The sequence below is a fragment of the Lucilia sericata genome, unplaced genomic scaffold (genome assembly GCF_015586225.1).
Source record: "Lucilia sericata isolate MDLA Ls3-8-SP2 unplaced genomic scaffold, ASM1558622v1 Contig004946F_arrow, whole genome shotgun sequence".
In the NCBI taxonomy this organism is placed as follows: domain Eukaryota; kingdom Metazoa; phylum Arthropoda; class Insecta; order Diptera; family Calliphoridae; genus Lucilia; species Lucilia sericata.
The window spans coordinates 1-19,419 of record NW_023997395.1 but is presented as its reverse complement, the minus strand read 5'-3'; the positions used below and the strand labels follow the sequence as shown (position 1 = coordinate 19,419).

Genomic DNA, 19,419 nt, shown 5'->3' with positions numbered 1-19,419 from the left:
CTATAGACTAGACTATAGACTAGACTATAGACTAGACTATAGACTAGACTATAGACTAGACTATAGACTAGACTATAGACTAAACTATAGACTAGACTATAGACTAGACTATAGACTAGACTATAGACTAGACTATAGACTAGACTATAGACTAGACTATAGACTAGACTATAGACTAGACTATAGACTAGACTATAGACTAGACTATAGACTAGACTATAGACTAGACTATAGACTAGACTATAGACTAGACTATAGACTAGACTATAGACTAGACTATAGACTAGACTATAGACTAGACTATAGACTAGACTATAGACTAGACTATAGACTAGACTATAGACTAGACTATAGACTAGACTATAGACTAGACTATAGACTAGACTATAGACTAGACTATAGACTAGACTATAGACTAGACTATAGACTAGACTATAGACTAGACTATAGACTAGACTATAGACTAGACTATAGACTAGACTACAGACTAGACTATAGACTAGACTATAGACTAGACTATAGACTAGACTATAGACTAGACTATAGACTAGACTATAGACTAGACTATAGACTAGACTATAGACTAGACTATAGACTAGACTATAGACTAGACTATAGACTAGACTATAGACTAGACTATAGACTAGACTATAGACTAGATTATAGATTAGACTATAGACTAGACTATAGACTAGACTATAGACTAGATTATAGATTAGACTATAGACTAGACTATAGACTAGACTATAGACTAGACTATAGACTAGACTATAGACTAGACTATAGACTAGACTATAGACTAGACTATAGACTAGACTATAGACTAGACTATAGACTAGACTATAGACTAGACTATAGACTAGACTATAGACTAGACTATAGACTAGACTATAGACTAGACTATAGACTATAGACTAGACTATAGACTAGACTAGACTATAGACTAGACTATAGACTAGACTATAGACTAGACTATAGACTAGACTATAGACTAGACTATATAGGACTAGACTATAGACTAGACTATTGGCTTGACTATTGGCTAGACTATTGGCTTGACTATTGCTAGACTATTGGCTAGACTATTGGCTAGACTATGGCTAGACTATTGGCTAGACTATAGACTAGACTATGACTAGACTATAGACTAGACTATAGACTAGACTATAGACTAGACTATAGGCTAGACTATAGACTGACTATAGACTAGACTATAGACTAGACTATAGACTAGACTATAGACTAGACTATAGACTAGACTATAGACTAGACTATAGACTAGACTATAGACTAGACTATAGACTTAGGACTATGACTAGACTATAGACTAGACTAAAGACTAGACTATAGACTAGACTATAGACTAGACTATAGACTAGACTATAGACTAGACTATAGACTAAGTGTTAAAAATAGACTAAGTGTTAAAAATAAATTATTAAAATTAAATGGGGATTTCATCGATATTGTTTCTTAAACTACTTAAGGGACAACCTAATCTACAATTTCTATTGTGTATTTAAACACATATGCACATGACATTGAAATTCATATTATTATTTGCATTTAGTAAAAAAGAACAACAATAAAAAATGGAAAAACATGTATTTGAACAAAAAATTATTTATAGTTTTTATGTAATTTTAGCCCTTATTTGAAAAAAAAAAAAAAATATTTAAAGACATGCAAAAGGCATAAACGAAAAAGATTGCATGACCAAGAACTAAAAACGGAAAATATAAATGCAGGTTATAGAGGTCATCAAAAAAGGGGTAAAAGGTACAAAACAACACATAAATGTAATTTAATAAATAATAGCTATACATACAGAAAAAGAAAAAACCCATGGGAAAATTCAAGAATATTTATTAAAGAAACAAGTATGGCATGGATACTCTACTCCCGCGAGTGTGTTAAAAATTTTGATTATTTTTCTTTTCGGGAGTTACCGTTGTATGGAGACTAGGCGAAATAATGAACCGAATTAAATTCTTCCTTGGGTCAAGAGAAGAGTATGTGCCAAATTTTATCAAATTATATAATTTCGACCTATAGCAAGAGCACAAGGTATACATACAGACAGACAGATGGACAGGCGGACAGACGGACGGACATACAGACAGAAGGACAAACGTATTCTCCCCACTATAGTGGTGTAGGGTATTAAACATTGTTTTTAGACATATTGCGCCTTTCTTTAATAAGCAAACAGAAAAATGTCTATTAAGTGTCAAAAACTATTTATGGATAATTATAAATCATGTCAAATTTTAATACTTAAACAAAAAGGTGAGGTATTTCGTGATATTTATACAATTTTTATAACACTTCCAATATTTACCTTGGTTGTAAAAAAAATTTTTAAATTTACATTAAAATTATACTTAATAAATCCGTTGGGAATAGATCTTTAAACCAAATTAATCTTGTAATGAATTTGGTGTTGAGCCCTTTTTATTAATTTCCTTTTAGAGACATCTCACTTCTTTTTGTCTGCTGAAAAATCAATTATCTTTTATAATCAATTTGCATACAATTTTAGTAAATATGTACTGTATTCTATATATGTATGTATGTATTATTAATGTTTGTTTATTATTTCTTCTTTAAATGTCAAATAACCATAATAATTCTTTCAACACAATAATTCATTATTGTTGGCCTAATGGCCAGCAAAATCTAAAAATATTTACATATTTTTGACAAACATTTATACACACAAATACAAATAAATAAATAATTCATTATTATTATCCATGACTCGTTCACTCGTTTCTGGCAGTTAAAATGTTATTTAACGGAAATCATCTTTAAATTCAAAATAATGACACATGTCAAACATACGAAATATTTATGTATGTACTTCGTAAGATTGTTGTAGTATAACGTATGAAAAGTGTTTATACCCTACACCACTTAAGTGGGGAGGGTATATTGGGTTTGTGCTGATGTTTGTAACGCACAATAATATTGGTCCTATACCCACCTTAAAGTATACCAATCGGCTCAGAATCATTTTCTGAGTCGATTTAGCTGTGTCCGTCCGTCCGTCCGTCCATGTAAACCTTGTAATCAAACTACAGGTCGCAATTTTGAAGATAATTCAATGAAATTTGGTACATGATCTTCTATTGTCCCAGGGACGAAGCCTATTGAAATGGTTTACATCGGTCCATTATTTCACCTAGCCCCCATACAACTGAACCCCTCGAATAGGGCTTTTAAAACTTGTAATCAAACTACAGGTCGCCAATTTTGGAGATAATTCAATGAAATTGGCACATGATCTTTTATGGTATCGTAGATGAAGCCTATTGAAAATGGTTAACATCGGTCCATTGTCTCACCTAGCCCCCATACAACTGAACCCCCGAATAGGGCTTTTAAAAATTGTAATCAAACTACAGGTCGCAATTTTGGAGATAATTCAATGAAATTTGGCACATGATGTTTTATGGTATCGTAGACGAAGCCTATTGAAAATGGTTACCATCGGTCCATCATTTCACCTAGCCCCCATACAACTGAACCCCCGAATAGGGCTTTTAAAACTTGTAATCAAACCACAGGTCGCAATTTTGGAGATAATTCAATAAAATTTGGCACATGATCTTTTATGGTATCGTAGACGAAGCCTATTGAAAATGGTTACAATCGGTCCATTATTTCACCTAGCCCCCATACAACTGAACCCCTCGAATAGGGCTTTTAAAACTTGTAATCAAACCAAAGGTCGCAATTTTGGAGATAATTCAATGAAATTTGGCTCATGATCTTTTATGGTACCGTAGATGAAGCCTATTGAAAATGGTTAACATCGGTCCATTGTCTCACCTAGCCCCCATACAACTGAACCCCCGAATAGGGCTTTTAAAAATTGTAATCAAACTACAGGTCGCAATTTTGGAGATAATTCAATGAAATTTGGCACATGATCTTTTATGGTATCGTAGACGAAGCCTATTGAAAATGGTTTACATCGGTCCATTATTTCACCTAGCAACTAAATCACATTATATTTTTGTCAAAGGTGTAGGGTATTATATGGTCGGCCTCGCCCGACTATAATTTCTTACTTGTTTTTTATGTACTTTAATGTGAGTAAACATTTGTATAGATACATGTTGGAAAATAGGACGGCAGTTTGGAAATTAGTCAAAAATGTTAAGTAATTCTTAGTTTCTTAATTGGACCTTCTTCTTTTTTCACTAGCTTCAAAAGTAAAAACTTATATGAAAAGTAATGAGTTAGAAAGCAAAACAATTCGCTAGCATTTCAACTGACCACACGGTTATAACATTAGAGACAAGTACTTCTTACAAATAACTACTTAAATAAGCAATTGCAAAAGTTGTACATTCTTATGTTTGTTTTGCTTTACGTGCAAGAAATTGCTCTCATAGAATACGAACCTGGTCGGTCGTCTTGTTTGTTAGTTCGCTGTCTAGCTCATATTTATTTTATTATGCGTCAAATAATGGTTGTCACCAAAAACGATTTCCTTTTTGTAAAAAAGTTGTTAGGGCGGAATCAATTAATGCAGATGGTAATTAGTTGTGTAAGTACTAGTCATTACAGAGTTTTTGGCTGGGTTCTGTTTGCTTTAGAGTCCAACATTAAATGGACTTCTCCACCGACACTCGTGTCAAATGCAATATTTTATTAAGACAACCCTGTCGATCATATAGCTATGAATACTTGTATTGCATATTGCTAAGACCTTACAGCTTTAACTTATGGTTGTCCTAAGTGACATTCACCAGTCTTTAGTATTCTAGAGACTTTATGTAATCTTGCTCTCTTGGACTTCTGATAACAGTATAAGCATCAAGCTTTAATACCTCTAAACATTGTCACATCTAAAGGTCTATATAATCCGAAATGTATCGTGGATTAGAGAGCAAAGCTAAAGCCCACTTCAGAGATCCATCTGATTTTGGTCAACAAATTTCACGGAAACTTTATACAATAGACACCATGTCATGACAGATTTAGTTAGAGATAATTTTAATACTGTTGACCCTTCTAAATCTTGTCACATCTTAAAAGGTCAATCCGTGTGATATTGTTGATTAGAGAGGCTAAACTTCTAATGGCCCGTTTCACAGATTCGTCTGAATATGCGCTCAACAAATTTCACGGGAATATAATGTTTGGTCTTTTGTAAAAAGTTCTTATATATCTAATTATGACTTTGAAGAGAACTTAATTCTTGATTTATAATATAGAGGCAATATTGTTGTTGACGATCTGACCGGCACCTAAGATAATGTAAACTAAGAGGTCAAACTTTTGAAGACCCTGCTTCATAGATTTCTGCGAAAAAATTTGAGTTATTTTGCGCTGGTATATATTCTTAACTAATAAACTGAAGATTGGTTTCAACATTAGGGTCCTCTTCGAAATAATCCTAAGTTCAGATATCAAACGAGTGAAATGTTCTTCTTTTCTAAAGAAGGTGCAAGTCTCGATACAATTCCTCAAAATAAATTCTGTATTATTCCGTGATCGGTCAGCGTTGTATAATCTATTTGAATTTTGAATAGGCTTCCCTGCTATTCTTCGAGATTTCAACGTACCAATTGTCTAACGAACCATTTGGCATATAAATACAAATTATAAATTTTATAGTTTTTGTTCGCTGTGAAGAATCATACAGCCGATACTTTCTCATAACATCTCAGACAGTACCGACTTTCTAAGCGATGTTCAATCTCATTTAGCCACCAAAGTGGCACAACTCCCAGTTTGTGTTATTATGATTAATTCCCGCTACTTGATGTTGTCGCAATCCCGGGTTAAAGAGGTATTACAAGTGCCAGGCTTGGCTGGTGATTACATTTTCAATTACACTTGAAGTAATTATAATGGAAGTTTTGCCAATTGAAATTGAAGGGTTGGAAAATAGGAGGGACTGTGAATTTATCTACTTATAATTAAATGTTATTGTAATTAATAATACCTAATGCAAATTACAAGTAATTGTAATTGGCAAAACTTCAATTAGAATACAAATAATTGTAATTGGATATTGTTCAGTTACACATTACAAGTAATTGTAATTAGAAAAACTTCAATTCCAATTACAAATAATTGTAATTCGTTATTTCTCAATTATACAATACAAGTAATTGACTATGTAATGAATTACTTTATGTTATCATAATTGGGAAAGCTTTTAATTTAGGGCTGACAAGAGTCCGACATCTAATGCAACTTAATGAGTTCCCTCTGTTCTGGTTTCCCAAAAGGTTTAGTGAGTGGTTTAGTGGTATTTTCGAGTATGTGTCTTTATGACCATAATACAGATTTTAAGGAGCCCAAAATTGTCGAATGCTTTTATTTTAGAGCTGATAAGAGTCCCACATCTAATGCAACGGAATGAGTTCCCTCTGTTCTGGTTTCTTAAAAGGTCTAGGGAGTGGTATTTTCGAGTATATGTCTTTATGAATCTGTAAATGTCGCTGAGGGCTTAGATCGTTGAATTTACTAGAGAAAGTAGTATTTTGGTCTGTGAAAGTTGCTGACTGATCATTATATGGAGTTTAACAGTCTAGGATAATGGGACCACTACAGTCACTGGTGGCATACTCCAGCAGTAGTCCGTAATTGACTCTTGATGTTTTAAGCGGGTCTTAGATGTACATATAGATCATAAAAGAGTAAAGTAGATAGAAAGAAGTCTTTAATTGAATCAGTAAAATATAAAGGGAAGTCAAATGACTTCAAATATTTGAAAGTACTTACATATGTTATGGGACACATATTGTCACCCGTACGAACTAAAGGGTTTCAATAGTGTATTTTTGAATACACATTTAAATGATTATACTATACCGTAATCAATGTCAGTTATTGGTTTTTTTTTGTGTCTCCATTTATTTTGTTTATTTATATTTTTGCTCTTTTCATTTCCATTTTAAAAATGTCACATTTCCGTAGCAGCTTTGTTATTGTTGTTATTTTGTATTTGTCAAATATGCAGTATAGTATAAAGAATATTTTCTACCTTTAGCAAAATTTAATTAAATTATCGAAAAAATATAAATAAAAAGTTAAATTTTTTAAAAATTTAAAAAAGTAATTAAAAAACCAAAAAAAAGTTTATTGGCCCATGAGGGGATCGAACCCGCGACCTTCGCGTTATTAGCACGACGCTCTAACCAACTGAGCTAATGGGCCACGTTGTCAGACATTACATTTTCACTTATGTTTTAGTATGTGTTCTATATGTGTGAGTATTTTTAGAACACAAAAGTAAGTGATAAGAAAAAATATTTTTTTTTATTTAGTGTTATTTGAATTATAAAATAAACAAATTATAATAAATTTTATGGCTCAGTATGTAATAAAAAATGTCAACAAAGGTTTATGATTAAATAAATTTAATCAATTTGTATAAGTTACGCATTCTAATCGTTTCAACAGGGTAGCGACACTTTGTCTAGGGGATAGATGTAGAGATTATAAAATAACAATATAAAATAATTTTTGCTAAATTTAAATTTTTAATAAAAAACTTTATTATTTTTGTTCAATCATGTTATTGCATGCTTGTTTTACGTTTTCTAATATAATTAAATTCGCCAATCTAAATGAACTTTTGAAAAACTTATTGTGCAATTTTTTTAAAAAAATTATAATTTACAATTTCTTTTTTTATGAATTTTATTTTAAAGTTTTCGTATTAGTATTATAATTTACATTTGTTTTTTCTATTTTCTTTATTCTCGTATCTATTTAAATGACTTGACAAATTCCTCTACCCTCTGTCTGCACGCATTGCAATTAGCACTTGTCTGTCTGTCTGTCTGTCGGTCGGTTTGTCTGTCAGTCTGCATTTGCAATTATATGAATATTAATATTAAATTAAATGCAATGAAATGAAATAAAATAGTTGTATTTTTAGTTTCATTTTATTGTTTCCTATAATAATGATAATGATGAGGTTTTCCATATTATAACAACTCAATTACCCGCAAAATTGCATACATTAAAAACAATGTAGATACAATTTGTAATGCATACTGTGATAAAGATAATGAGACAAATTGTGATTAAGTTGAATTTTTAATGGCTATTTAAGTCGGCTAACGAGCTCTAGAAGATGTGAGGGTTGAACTTAAGTTATAGAACGATAATTTTTCTTACATTTTTCTCTAGAATTTCGGATTTTTTTACACATTTTTTCAAATAATTAGAAAACTTTTTGGGTTTTTTATGTATTTTATAAAATTTTCAAGAAATTTGTTTTTCGTGAAAAATTTTCGATAAATTCTGCTTTTGCTGCAAATTTTCTATAAATTCTCTTTTTGCGGAGAATTTTCTTTTAGTCTAGTCCATAGTCTAGTCTATAGTCTAGTCTATAGTCTAGTCTATAGTCTAGTCTATAGTCTAGTCTATAGTCTAGTCTATAGTCTAGTCTATAGTCTAGTCTATAGTCTAGTCTATAGTCTAGTCTATAGTCTAGTCTATAGTCTAGTCTATAGTCTAGTCTATAGTCTAGTCTATAGTCTAGTCTATAGTCTAGTCTATAGTCTAGTCTATAGTCTAGTCTATAGTCTAGTCTATAGTCTAGTCTATAGTCTAGTCTATAGTCTAGTCTATAGTCTAGTATAGTCTAGTCTATAGTCTAGTCTATAGTCTAGTCTATAGTCTAGTCTATAGTCTAGTCTATAGTCTAGTCTATAGTCTAGTCTATAGTCTAGTCTATAGTCTAGTCTATAGTCTAGTCTATAGTCTAGTCTATAGTCTAGTCTATAGTCTAGTCTATAGTCTAGTCTATAGTCTAGTCTATAGTCTAGTCTATAGTATAGTCTATAGTCTAGTCTATATAGTACTATAGTCTAGTCTATAGTCTAGTCTATAGTCTAGTCTATAGTCTAGTCTATAGTCTAGTCTATAGCCTAGTCTATAGTCTAGTCTATAGTCTAGTCTATAGTCTAGTCTATAGTCTAGTCTATAGTCTAGTCTATAGTCTAGTCTATAGTCTAGTCTATAGTCTAGTCTATAGTCTAGTCTATAGTCTAGTCTATAGTCTAGTCTATAGTCTAGTCTATAGTCTAGTCTATAGTCTAGTCTATAGTCTAGTCTATAGTCTAGTCTATAGTCTAGTCTATAGTCTAGTCTATAGTCTAGTCTATAGTCTAGTCTATAGTCTAGTCTATAGTCTAGTCTATAGTCTAGTCTATAGTCTAGTCTATAGTCTAGTCTATAGTCTAGTCTATAGTCTAGTCTATAGTCTAGTCTATAGTCTAGTCTATAGTCTAGTCTATAGTCTAGTCTATAGTCTAGTCTATAGTCTAGTCTATAGTCTAGTCTATAGTCTAGTCTATAGTCTAGTCTATAGTCTAGTCTATAGTCTAGTCTAGTCTAGTCTATAGTCTAGTCTATAGTCTAGTCTATAGTCTAGTCTATAGTCTAGTCTATAGTCTAGTCTATAGTCTAGTCTATAGTCTAGTCTATAGTCTAGTCTATAGTCTAGTCTATAGTCTAGTCTATAGTTCTAGTCTATAGTCTAGTCTATAGTCTAGTCTATAGTTTAGTCTATAGTCTAGTCTATAGTCTAGTCTATAGTCTAGGTCTATAGTCTAGTCTATAGTCTAGTCTATAGTCTAGTCTATAGTCTAGTCTATAGTCTAGTCTATAGTCTAGTCTAGTCTAGTCTTAGTCTAGTCTATAGTCTAGTCTATAGTCTAGTCTATAGTCTAGTCTATAGTCTAGTCTATAGTCTCGTCTATAGTCTAGTCTATAGTCTAGTCTATAGTCTAGTCTATAGTCTAGTCTATAGTCTAGTCTATAGTCTAGTCTATAGTCTAGTCTATAGTCTAGTCTATAGTCTAGTCTATAGTCTAGTCTATAGTAGTCTAGTCTAGTCTATAGTCTAGTCTATAGTCTAGTCTATAGTCTAGTCTATAGTCTAGTCTATAGTCTAGTCTATAGTCGAGTCTATAGTCTAGTCTATAGTCTAGTCTATAGTCTAGTCTATAGTCTAGTCTATAGTCTAGTCTATAGTCTAGTCTATAGTCTAGTCTATAGTCTAGTCTATAGTCTAGTCTATAGTCTAGTCTATAGTCTAGTCTATAGTCTAGTCTATAGTCTAGTCTATAGTCTAGTCTATAGTCTAGTCTATAGTCTAGTCTATAGTCTAGTCTATAGTCTAGTCTATAGTCTAGTCTATAGTCTAGTCTATAGTCTAGTCTATAGTCTAGTCTATAGCCTAGTCTATAGTCTAGTCTATAGTCTAGTCTATAGTCTAGTCTATAGTCTAGTCTATAGTCTAGTCTATAGTCTAGTCTATAGTCTAGTCTATAGTCTAGTCCATAGTCTAGTCTATAGTTTAGTCTATAGTCTAGTCTATAGTCGAGTCTATAGTCTAGTCTATATTCTAGTCTATAGTCTAGTCTATAGTCTAGTCTATAGTCTAGTCTATAGTCTAGTCTATAGTCTAGTCTATAGTCTAGTCTATAGTCTAGTCTATAGTCTAGTCTATAGTCTAGTCTATAGTCTAGTCTATACTCTAGTCTATAGTCTAGTCTATAGTCTAGTCTATACTCTAGTCTATAGTCTAGTCTATAGTCTAGTCTATAGTCTAGTCTATAGTCTAGTCTATACTCTAGTCTATAGTCTAGTCTATACTCTAGTCTATAGTCTAGTCTATACTCTAGTCTATAGTCTAGTCTATAGTCTAGTCTAATCGTTGTTACAAACAGGAAAATTTTGAGTCTGTAGGAACAGTTTATCGTAATTATGACCTCTATTCAATTTTGTAATGAAAAGCTATACATAGTATTTTTCTCTCACCTTTAATAATGTATTATTATGTCATTCATTAATATTATTACTGGCGACAAAATAACTGTGTAATAAACACAAGAATAGTAAAAATAAAAACATTTCTTTATTTAAACACCCACACGGACACAGTTGCCAAAAATAGATGAAAAGCAAAGCCATATAAAAAGGAACATTTTTCGTAAAAACATTTTAACAATTGCGTAAAACTATTGTTGAAACTACACAACAAAAGTATTGTATAAAAACAAACTTAAATACATTTTATTTAAGCTAAATTAATCCAGTTTTCATCAATTTATAAGAACACATAAAATAAAAATGATTAAAATCGTTGTGGGATGTAATCATATGTATATTATTTAATTTCTTTTTTATTGTTGTTGTTGCCAAAAAGATTATAGCGAAAAATAAAAGTTTTGTAAATAATTTGCAAATCCCATTTAATGCCACCAGAAAAAAACAATTGTTTAAATTTATATTTGTAGGCTTTTGTATTTTTTTCCTTTTTCTGAATACTTAACCATTTGTGTGTTATTTTTATAAGAGAACGAAAAAAGATTTACTTAAATAGATCAAAATATAATTTAATGTTTACAAGTTTCTTATCTAAACAAAATTATCACAGTTGCAAAAACTCAAATATTTTTGTTGTTTTTTTTTTGTTGGTTTCGAGCAAAATGCGATTTTATAAATATTATGATTTTTGTATGGGATTCATTTGTGTATGAAATTTTAAGGGAGTGTTTCGTATTAAATATTTCTGTTTTGATTGAAAAAGTAATCAATCAAAATGTTTATATCTTCAATATTAACTTCTAGTAATACACGAATTTTTAAAGCCCTACAGTTTTACGACGACTACACAGAGAAAACAGATTCGTTGTGATAACCGAACTTGTTTCCAATCGAATTCAGTAGGTTCTAGCAACTATACTAAAATTCGATTGTAATTATTGAAAAATTCGGTTACTATTACTGTATATATGGTGTACACAACTATTTTTGTTTATTATTCGGAAATACGGATTGAAATTATTGGTATTTGCAACTGAATAATTTCTTACTGAAAACCAATTTGTGGACTTTGTGTATTTTAAAATACATTTCATTTTATTTACAATATTTACAAAAAATATGAATCTGTATAAACTTACAAAACTTATTTATATATATAAAAATACAGCTTTCCCCTTTAGTTTTGATAATTTGATGATAAACGCTATGTTTATGTGCCAAGGATTTTGCTTTCATCATTTCTTTGCCTGTCTAACATGTCCAAAGAAGTATTACCTTTCCACGCCTTTCCGCAGCTGTAAAATTATTAAAACTTATAAGAAAATATCACAAAATAAATTATAAGACATAACATATATTAAACATTACCTTTTTTGTCCGATTTTTCCGCATTAATGAATCTTTAAATGTAATTCGTTTTTTTAATTATAAATTCTTTGTATTTTATTTATTTTTATATACGTCAACTATTATTACCAATTTATTGGTTGTGAACATCGAATTTGGTCCCTTTAACCGTTATTAAATTTTAAATAATTTTGTCAATTGATAATTGGTTGCAGTGCTCAATATTTTTTACTTTTTACTATTTTTCGGTTGCAGCGACTAATATCTGATGTTCTTACGTTTTAATTCTAAATAAAAGTCTGTTTCATTTACTGAATTCACAAATGAATGTAATAACCGATACAATTCAGTTCAAATTATTGATTTGGAAATTGTTAAAAACACAATTCGATTATAATTATGTTGTTTTAGTACTGAATATAGAAAATCAGTTAATTTTACAGTCTTTCAATAACAGCTATAAAATTTTAATTAATATAACTAAATATTTATCATAGCAGTCGATTTCCAATCGATCCTTTTTCTGTGTGTAACATGTTTTTTAACAGAATATTATCAAAAAACTATCTTTTTATAGAAAATTTTCGAGAAAATTCTGTTTTTTTTAATAAAATTCTTTTTTTTATAGAAAAGTTTCGTGAAAAATTCTCTTTTTATAGAAAATTTTCGTGAAAAATTCTCTTTTAATAGAAAATTTTCTCGAAAAAATCTCTTTTTATAGAAAATTTTCCAGAATGTTCTCTTTTTATAGATAATTTTCGAAAGTCCTCTTTTTATAGACAATTTTCGAGAAAGTCGTCTTTTTATAGATAATTTTCGAAATAATTCTCTTTTTATAGAAAATATTCGAAAAAGTTCTATTTTTATAGAAAATTCTATTTTTAAAGAAAATTTTCTCTTTTATAGATAATTTTCGAAATAATTCTCTTTTTATAGAAATTTTCGACAAAATTCTCTTTTTATAGAAAATTTTCGTGAAAGATTTTCTTTTTATAGAAATTTTTCGTGAAAAACTATAATTTTAATGAAAATATTCGACAAAATTCTCTTTTTATAGAAAATTTTGGAGAAAATTCTCTTTTTATAAAAAATTTTGGTAATTTTCGAGAAAATTCTCTTTTTATAGAAAATTTTGGAAAAAATTATCTTTTTATAGAAAATTTTGGAGAAAATTATCTTTTTATAGAAAATTTTCGAAATTTTATAGATAATTTTAGAAATAATTCTTTTTTTATAGAAAATTTTCGAAATAATTCTATTTTGATAAAAAATTTTCGATAAAAATTCTTTTTTTATAGAAAATGTTCGTGAAAAATTCTCTTTTTTTTTGAAAAATTTGCGACGAAATTTTCGTTTTATAAAAAATTTTCGTAAAAAAACTCTTTTTATAGAAAATTTCCAGAAAGTCCTCTTTTTATAGACAATTTTCGAGAAAGTCCTCTTTTTATAGATAATTTTCGAAATAATTTTCTTTTTATAGAAAATATTCGAAAAAGTTCTATTTTTATAGAAAATTTTCGAGAGAATTCTATTTTTAAAGAAAATTTTCTCTATTTATAGATAATTTTCGAAATAATTCTCTTTTTATAGAAAATTTTCGACAAAATTCTCTTTTTATAGAAAATTTTCGTGAAAGATTTTCTTTTTATACAAATTTTTCTACAAAATTCTCTTTTTATAGAAAATTTTCGTGAAAAATTATATTTTTAATGAAAATATTCGACAAAATTCTCTTTTTATAGAAAATTTTAGAGAAAATAATCTTTTTATAGACAATTTTGGTAATTTTCGAAAAAATTCTCTTTTTATTGAAAATTTTCGTAAAAAATTCTTATTTTAAAGAAAATTCTCTTTTTATAGATAATTTTGGAAATAATTCTCCTTGTAGAGAAATTTTTCATGAAAATTCTTCTTTTTATAGAAAATTTTCGAGAAATTTTTATTTTTATAGGAATTTTTGAGAAAATTCTCTTCTCATAGCAAATTTCAGTATTTAGTTTCAAATTGTTTCATAGATAATTGTCGCTTAGGATTTTTTTTCAGATTATTTTCATTAACTATGAAGAGTATTCGAAATTCGCCTATAATCCATTTAAACCACTTAACAGTTTCATAATAACAAAAACTTTTAGTCGCACACAAATTATTATTTCTAGACATACATTGCCAATATTCATATGTAAGTAGACACTACGAGGGTGTTTCCTATCACTAACAAATACAAAAAAGCAAAAACATTCAATAATGATAAAAATAATACCCTCTCTGTCTAAATAATAATTGTTATGGTAATTGTTTTTTAACCATATAAGGCTCAAATGACGACAGTTTGTCTCTAGACTATTTAAATGAAAGGAGGAGTTAATCTTGAAAATTACAGATGACCCAATTTAATAAATAGACTGATGCAAAGAAACCGAAAAACAATTAATTTAGTCATTTTGTTAGGAAACAAAAAAACAATTAATTTTATATTGTTTTTTTTTTTTAGGGGGATTTAGTAAATTTTGTTTCGGGGATTTGTTTAATATTGCTATCTATTCAAAACTCATCTTTTTTTGCTGTCTTAAGTTTTTTTTTCGGCTTTTGTTCATTTTTGTTTTGTTTTTAGTATTATCTATTGTTTAAATTATTTAGAATTCTTTTTGGTCTCTTGTCTCTTATAGACCTCACGTTTAGTTGTTATTATCATGTTGTTTTTAATATGATTTATTTTTATTTAATATATTTTATATGATTACTGCAATTTACTTAATAAATATAACATTTATTTAATGTCGTATCTTGTCATTTAGATTAATGCATTTAAATTATAAAGCATGGAATGCACAAACTCAGCGTGTGGCAAACAGTGATGTCAACTTTTTGAAAGTTATGAGAGAAATTTTAGAAGAAGGGAAATTTTCTATAAGAAGTGATATATTTTAAACATAAATCATTTCAATTTTTTAGTAAATATTAGATTTTAAGAAAATTTTTTTGAGAGAATTTATTATATCGAGAATTTTTTATCAAAGCTGTTTGACAAAGCTTATCAAAAGCTTTTTACATGTAAGACAACTTATCGAATAGAAAACTTATGGAAAATTTCTTCTAGAATAAAAATCTGGTCAAAAGTTTTGTATGTTATCGAAAGCTGGCTTTTGTAGAAAGTTTTCTAGAGAAAAGAAAGCTTTTTGAAAATTTCTTTTAGAATAAAACCGAATATAGAATAGTAAACTTATCGAATGTTTCCTGTAGAACATAAAACTTCTAATGAAAAAAACTGGTCGAAAGTTTTTTATGTAACAGAAAGCTTATAGAAAGCTTTTTACATAAAGTTTATTCTAGATTTCAGAATAAAAATCTTTGTAAAAATGTTGTATATTATCGAAAGCTTTTTAAAGTATAAAAAAGTTATAGAAAGTTTTCTGTAGACAAAAAGCTTATTGAAAGTTTCTTTTATAATAAAAAACTAGTCAAAACTAGAAAGCTTACTGAGAGCTTTTAACATAATAGAAAACTTCTCGAATGTTTCCTGTAGAATACAAAACTTTTTAAAAGTTTTTTTTAAGAAAAAAACTGGTCGAAAGTTTTTTATGTAACAGAAAGCTTATCGGAAGCTTTTTACAGAAAGTTTCTTCTAGAATAAAAATCTGGTCAAACATTTTTGTAAGTTATGGAAAGCTTTTTAAAGAATTTATAAAATTATAGAAAGTTTTATATAGAATAGAAAGCTTATTGAATGTTTCATCTAGAATAAAAAAAACTGGTCAAAAGTTTTCTATGTAATATATGCTTATTCTGCACATAATATAGAATAGAAAGCTTAAAGAAAGTTTTTTGTAGAATAAAATGGCTTCGAAAGTTGACTATGAAATAGAAGGCTTATCAAAAGCTTTTTACAGAATAGAAAATGTATCAAAAGTTTCTTCTAGAACAAAAAACTGATTAAAAGTTTTCTATATAATAAAAAGCTTATTATGAGCTTTTTGGAGAATAGAAAACTTATCGAATGTTTTCTGTCGAATAGAAAACTTATGGAAAGTTTCTTTTAGAGTGAAAAACTATGCGAAAGTTTTCTATGTTATAGAAAGCATATCGAAAGCTTTTTACAGAATAGAAAACTTATCGAATATTTTCTGTTGATTAGAAAACTTATGGAAAGTTTCTTCTAGAATAAAAAAAACTGATCGAATGTTTTCTGTTTGAATGTAACACATTTCTGATAAAATTTTTAGAAAATAAAATTTTAATTTAATTTTCGATAAATTTTTTTAAGAAATTTTATTGAAAGTTTTTTCAGATAGAAATTTTTGAAAAAATTTTCTATAAAATTTTATTAAACATTTTTATGGAAAATTGTAGTGAGATGAAATGTTTTTAAAGTTTTAAGGCAAAAAGTATTTTTTACACAAAAACCTTAACTTTCATCTTTTAACATAAATACTCCCTTTTTCGCTTAAGATGCTTTGTAATTTCATCAATACAATCCTCCCTAAACACAAAATGTTTCCCCTACAAAGTTTATTGGCACCTTTCACCGGGAATCATTTAAGGGTTGCTTATACATTAAATATTTTTTAAACAATTTGTGAGCTGTAATTTCACACTGATTAAATGTTTATAAACAACATGCTATACATTTTTCTATTTCAAACAAACAAACATAAGTAGCAAAGTATTGTGCACATCTATGTATATAAATTAATAAATATTGTATGTACAACATTTATACATACATACATACATACTTGACGATACATACCTTTTTCCTGCTGCTATCAAGTTTTATATTCAGAAGAAAGAAAAAAATCAAATAAAAATGCGAAAAATGAAACTCACTGAAATAGCAGCAGTATTAGTAACGACAACAACAGCATTTAAAGCAGCAGCAGCAGCAATTTAAAAAGCAAACATTTTATAAAACTTAGAATTCTGAAAGCCTGGTAGTAGAAACTAACCAGCACTACAACAAAAATTATAAAAATATAAAGAAAATTTATAAAACAAACAGCGAAAAAAAAAACAATGAACGACAAACTTTTCTTTTTGTTCTTTTTTAATTTTTGCTAACTTGGTCTAGATACAAGTAACCAGCCAGAGAACAAACAAAAAAAAACTTCTGTTTAGTTGCTGCAAGTTGCTGAAACCTGCAGAAAACCGAAACAAGAAATGCCACAAACAACATTCTTTTTACATCAGTATCAACTTGTGTGTGAAAGAAAAATAAAAACTTCTTTAATAACAAATTCATAAAACCGGACTTTTTTTACCAAGATGCGTAAATTTGAATTTTTATGTTTCATGTTGCTTTGTTGCTTGCTGCCTCTTCTTATTGCGTGACTGACATTTCAAATGGACATTAAAATTATTAAAAATGTATATCTTTGGTATGAGAGTTCGGAGAGAAATTATGACATTTAAGTATGAGAATGGGAATTCAGCTTATTAATAACAACAACTGTGCACAAATTAAATGAATTTAAGACATTTGTGCATGATACATGGCACTTAATTGAGTTGTTGGGAGTATGAGAAATAAGGATAAATTACTTGTATTTGGCAGAATTATTAGAATAGAGAAGAGAGTAATTATTTGTTCGAGCTCTATAAATAGAAAATTTTAACAATATTTTCGATATAAAGAGATATTTTGACAAAATTTTCTATAATTTTGAGGAAATTGCCTATAAATAGAGATTTTTGCAAAAATTTCTATTGAAAGAGAATTATGTGGAAAATTTTCTATAAAAAAGTAAAGTTTGCTCGAAAATTTTCTTTCAAAAGAGAAGTAGTTCGAAAATTTTATATAAAAAGGAATTTTTCAAAGATTTCTTAAAAAGAGATTTTTTTTTTCGAAAGATTTCTCTTTTTTCAAAAAATGTTTATAAAAAGAGAACTTTTCTCGGAAATTTTTTCTATAAAGGGAACTTGGCTCAAAAATTTTCTATAAAAAGAGAATTTTTTTCGAGAATTTTCTATAAAAAGAAAATTTTTCACGAAAATTTTCTATAAAAGAGATATTTTTTTTCGAAAATTTTCTATAAAAAGAGAATTTTCACGATAATTTTCTATAAAATAGATAGATAGAATTTTTATAAAAAGAAAACCTCTTACGAAATTTTTGTATAAAAAGAGAATTTTTCGAAAAGAGAGAATTTTTGAAGAAAATTTTCTATAAAAGAGAATTTTAACGAAATTTTTCTATAAAAAGAGAATTTTCTTAAAAAATTTTCTAACCGAAAAAAAATTTCCATTAAAAGAGAATTTTTTCGATTTTTTTAAAGAGAATTTTCTCGAAATTTTCTAAAAACTGGAGTTTTGTTGAAAATTCTCATAAAAGAGAATTTTGTTGAAAATTCTCTATAAAAAGAGAATTTTGTTGAAAATTCTCTTAAAAGAAAATTTGTGAAATTCTCTATAAAGAAATTTTCGAAAATTCTTATTTATTGGGAATTTTCAACAAAATTCTCTTTTATAGAGAATTTTCAACAAAATTCTCTTTTTATAGAGAATTTTCAACAAAATTCTCTTTTTATAGAGAATTTTCAACAAAATTCTCTTTTTATAGAGAATTTCAACAAAACTCCAGTTTTATAGAAAATTTTCGAGAAAATTCTCTTTAAAAAAAATCGAAAAAATTCTTTTTTAATGGAAATTTTTTTTCGGTAGAAAATTTTTTAAGAAAATTCTCTTTTTATAGAAAATTTCGTTAAAAATTCTCTTTTTATAGAAAATTTTCTTCAAAAATTCTCTTTCGAAAAAATTCTCTTTTTATACAAAAATTTCGTAAGAGGTTTTCTTTTTATAGAAAATTCTATTCTATCTATTTTATAGAAAATTATCGTGAAAAATTCTCTTTTTATAGAAAATTTTCGAAAAAAAAATATCTCTTTTATAGAAAATTTTCGTGAAAAATTTTCTTTTTATAGAAAATTCTCGAAAAAAATTCTCTTTTTATAGAAAATTTTTGAGCCAAGTTCCCTTTATAGAAAAAATTTCCGAGAAAAGTTCTCTTTTTATAAACATTTTTTGAAAAAAGAGAAATCTTTCGAAAAAAAATCTCTTTTTAAGAAATCTTTTGAAAAATTCCCTTTTATATAAAATTTTCGAACTTACTTCTCTTTTGAAAGAAAATTTTCGAGCAAACTTTACTTTTTTATAGAAAATTTTCCACATAATTCTCTTTCAATAGAAATTTTTGCAAAAATCTCTATTTATAGGCAATTTCCTCAAAATTATAGAAAATTTTGTCAAAATATCTCTTTATATCGAAAA

The 19,419-nt window shown here is 28.0% G+C and overlaps 1 non-coding gene across 1 annotated transcript; it reads right to left on the bottom strand.

Annotated features, from left to right (window-relative positions):
• Positions 1 to 7,108: 7,108 nt before the first annotated feature.
• On the bottom strand, positions 7,109 to 7,182 carry Trnai-aau. Its single transcript has one exon. It is a non-coding gene; the product is annotated as a tRNA-Ile (tRNA).
• Between the last annotated feature and the right edge of the window lie 12,237 nt (positions 7,183 to 19,419).